Genomic DNA, 5,001 nt, shown 5'->3' with positions numbered 1-5,001 from the left:
TGGTTTCAGTAGTAATTAGCTCTGTTGATCTTTTCGAAAAAGTATTTCTCTGAGAGAAAGCAGCACACTACTTCACCTTTCAGTGGCCTTTCAGTGGCCACCATAGTCTAATCTATAGTGGAGGCGTGTCACCCCACTGCTTTTAAGCAGTGAAAACTAGCAACATAAAATAATAATAACTTTGAGTTATTATAATTTTATGCTTTGTGCTGCTTTGCGGGCGGGTGGATGGGTATGGCTGCTCGGCTCTTGTAGCAAGACGTGGAAGGAGTGGTTTGTCCACTTAAAAGTTCACATGACTGTTTGGCCTAGTTCTTACATCTCCTTTTTCTCCTCCCCCCTATGCAGCACTTACCTTATTCATGTAACCCAGTCCTGATGATGACCTGAAATTTTACAGGTTGAAACACTGTTGACCCTTCAGTACAATTGTGGGCGTTTCTGTGGTCTCTTTAAACATTTGAATCCCTTTCTGTGAAATGATCTGCTAACTCTTTTTGTGACCTTCAACGTAATTGTATTTTTGCACTGTGTTGTGTCACTGTGCCGTTCACCTTCACGAGCACGAATGTGCACACCTACAATTGGGTTACTGATATTTTGTAATGTAGTGCTGGTATAACTACTTGCATTCCAAATAATATTTACCTCCTTTTTTCACTTTTCTTTGTAGCCTCCCTTTTTTACCCTCTCTCTCATATTAATTTATTTTCTCAAATCTCTATCTGCCTTACCTAAAAGATTACAGGTTGAGACATTGGGGGTCATTAGGATAGCGGGTGGATCTCCACCACCCGTATGGCGGTGGCTATACACCCGTTAAAACCACTGCCCACATTGAAATTTCTCCCGCCACATTACCATGGCAGGGAGGACCTGCCTTCTTGGAATTCAGGCAGGCGGTGCTGAGAGCACCGCCCACGGCAATGTCAAGAATGCAGGATGTGCACCGGGTGTGACAGGCGCATCCTTATGTCACCAACGGGACCCCCGCACCACTGGCGGGCGGTCCCATTCAACAAAAGGATGCCCAAAGCTACTTGTTTATACCCAGGTTTTGACTGGGGTAACATGCTTCCTCCTGTTTTGCTATATTGAGCAACCGCTGGGTTGCAAGAGTACTATTTAAGACTCACGTTATTCACTTGACGCATTATGTGTAACATTATGTGTAACACACATGCCCACAGGGACACTATGTCCTCTATGGAGACCCCTAATTATTCAGATGACTACATGCAACATATCCTTAGTAGCCCCTCTCTCCTCTTTCACTCTTCCATCCCCCTCCCTTCTGCTCCCAACACCTCAAGGGTCCTATTAGACAAACTTGAGAAACTCAAGAAAAAACAGATTTGCACTGATCTCCATGCCCGTATGCTAACAGAATACTTTAAATCTGATGTAATTCCCCTTGGATTTCAATTCCGCAATATCTTAGCAATATTCATACAAGACCCCAATTTTTTAACTGGCTCTAGTCATCTGGCAACTACCTGTTCCAGACATTGGATGGTCATAGGCATTGATACAGCCATTGAGCACAGCCGAAAGGAACCTGAAGAAATGGCAGAGATAGAAAAACGTATTCTTGCCAATTCCACCATCACTTACGCTAAAAGTTTACTTGACCAAACCAACAGTACCATTGCTACATTCAACACTTTTGAGCAAAACCAAAAAAATAAACTAAGTACAAAAATACATAAACAATTACAACAGGGAGACTACATACCCTTACTTACATGAGACCTTTTACAACACCCCTTACCAGCCCCCCAGAAATAAGAATTGGGGTAGGTACAGAAACAATCAGACCATCACCTTTTCAGATGCCTCAAACATTTCCATTGAAGACTCAGACCCCGGTGAGGGCCCCAGCACAGAACGTAATCAAAATAGACATCATCCACAACTACTCCTACCTACCGTTTTTTTAGGAGTGAAACACGGACACAGCAGAGGGAGAACCAGACCAAATTATCAATATCAATACATGGCGAACGCCAGACTCACTGCAAATTTTACCAAGGGGGGTTTGAGGAATAAATACACAAACTAATGAAGTGGACCCCTCTAGCATAACTCCTATTTTAGCCTGCCAGTTCAATACCATCTCTATTCCCATATTTAATTTTCACTTCTCAGCAAGGGTTTGTCTTTCATCCCTGCTGACCATAGCAATGTCTTCAAACTCCAGGAAGACTTATTACGTTTCTTCTGGTACATCAGGCTCAAGCCTTTCTTCTCAGACAGGCCACCAACAGACAACTCTAACGAGCACCAGTTATGCCCCCTTTACCTTCCTCCCTCCGGCAGCCACCATGCCTCCAGAGATACTTACCTTTGAGCAACTGGTATACATGAAGTTAAGGATGAATGAACACCATCCTGAATGTGTCCTATACTATCTCCCCCTAACCACAACACTTGCCCTTAACAATCTACCTGACAACCCCCACATAATTATAAAACCAGCGGACAAGAGGGTAAGTATAGTTATTATGGACACTGACAAATATGACACTGAAATCATGAGACAACTCGTCAACGAAACACACTACCAGTCCCTCCTGACTGATCCTTTACTCAACATCCGCAGACAGAAACAAGAGGTTACCAATCAGGCTTTACTCTCAGACATTATTTCCAAAAAGGAACACACCTTTCTAAACAACCCTCACCCCTGCACCCCAGTCATCTATGTCCTTCCCAAAATTCATAAAAATACCACCAAACCTCCTGACTGCACAATATTCTCTGGCTGTTGCTTCATCTTGGCAAATAAATTGATGCCATCCTGAAAGAATTTGTCCTCCTCAGGGACACCTTTATCCGAGTCAGCACCGACCTCATCAACATCATCGAGGATAGACCATTCAATGTCCAAACTCACCTCATGGTTGGCTCAGACATTGAATCCCTGTACACCAATATTCCCCACAATGAAGGTTTAATAGTCATCCAGAACGTCCTTGATACCTGTCCTAGACCCACATTAACCCCAACAGAATTTATAATGTACTGACTCCGCATTACCCTAAGTAACAATACCTTCCTGTACAAAGACATATTATACCTACAGGTCAAGGGAGTCTCGAAGGGAGCATGCTTCGCTCCAATTTTACGATCCTCTGTGTCCACAATTTCGAAACCACGCATATTCTATCCACAGCTAACCCTTTTCTCAATCTAATTGGCCTATGGTGGAGATATAATGATAATATCCTTCTACTCTCGCATTACACAACCGACAAATTGTCGGCCTTCATCACTTGGCTGAATGACTGCTAGTCTCACCTCAAATTTACATCGGATTCCAGGACCAATGAACTACCTCTCTTGGACCTCACCCTTCACATTGAGGATGGCTCCATTGGAACATCACTGTTCCGTAAATCCACGGATCAATCAATCAATCAATCAAGTCATTTATAGAGCGCACTACTCACCCGTAGGTTTTGAAATGGCGCTGGGATGGGGGGGGGGGTGCCGTTAATGCTCGAACAGCCAGGTCTTGAGCTTCTTCCTGAAGGAGAGGTGGTCTTGGGTCAGGCGCAGGTCGGTCGGGAGTGAGTTCCAGGTCTTGGCAGCTAGGTAGGAGAAGGATCTTCCTCCTGTTGTCGCTCTTCGGATGCGGGGGACGGCGGCGAGGGCGTGGCTGGTTGATCTGAGGAGGCGCGTGGGAGTGTAGAAGTTGATCCGGTTGTTGAGGTAGCTCGGGCCTTGGTCGTGTAGGGCTTTGTGCGCGTGGGTGAGGAGACGGAAGGTGATTCTCTTGTTGACCGGGAGCCAGTGCAGATCTCTCAGGTGTCCGGAGATGTGGCTGCGTCGGGGGATGTCGAGGATGAGTCTGGATGGAAACACAATCCTACTTTACTCCAGTTACCATCCCTGGGGCCTCAGGGATGGTTATCCATATGGCCAGTTCCTTCACATCCGAAGGAGCTGCAAATGGAAAAACAAAATTTGTCTGAGAATCTGACCAACCGTGGATACCCAAAACACCTAATTACCCGTGCCTGCAAACGAGCATGGTATTGCCATAGGGATCTTTTCCTCTCACCTAATCCTAAAAGTGCCAACTCACGCCGTCTCTACTTATTGCCCATCCAGCAACAAAGCAGAAAATTATTAAAGAGAATTGTCAAGTTCTCGGTACACAAACAATATTTCTGGAACCCCCACTATTCTACAAAAGTGCAAACAATCTACCTGACCAACTAAAACAGGCTATCACCTTGCCTGACAGAAACAAGCATACAACATGTGTCACCTCTTTATGAGGCCTACCACCCATATTGGGCCATTACAAATGCCAGACATGTGCGGTCTGTGCCCTCACTATCAATAAAAAAGAATTCGTAGCCAAGGGCCATATTTACCAACTAAAACCATTCTCCAATTAACGCTCCGACAATGTTTTTTTATGTCTTTTGGTGCCCCTGGGGCCTGCTATGCATTCGGTCAAACCACTCCAATGATCAAACAGCGTATTACGCAACACAAGAGGTGGTAAAATGAATCACTGTTTTTTCTTAAAAATGTATCGCCCTCCTTGCCTTTACGTATAGTTGTAAACCTGTGGTCTCATACTTTTGGCCACAACCAATTTATTTACACAATCCCAAAATCCTTTCTGTGTCCTTTACTCTTTTTCTTTTTCTTATTCCTCCTGTTATATCAGTTGTTTCTGATCTCCTAACTTGCCTGAGAACCGGCATGTTACCCATCCTCCTCTGTATTCCCTGAGGGCACTGGATGGTTACGTATCTCTCCGGCCCAATCCTTTATCCCAGCACGTGACCCACCATTCCACGTAAAAACATATTCTGGACACTGGTTTTGCCCCAGCATACCGTAATCCTTCTTATGGCACTCTCGCGCTTCACTCACCCTCCGGACCCAGAAGTTTGCTGCGCACTGCCTAACAATTCAAACCCAGTTACCCAACCCAACGAGGGGTAACTGCTACAACCACTGATTTGATCCGTTATAGGT

This window comes from Lissotriton helveticus, chromosome 5_1, assembly GCF_964261635.1.
Source record: "Lissotriton helveticus chromosome 5_1, aLisHel1.1, whole genome shotgun sequence".
Classification (NCBI taxonomy): domain Eukaryota; kingdom Metazoa; phylum Chordata; class Amphibia; order Caudata; family Salamandridae; genus Lissotriton; species Lissotriton helveticus.
This window is presented reverse-complemented; position numbering follows the sequence as displayed.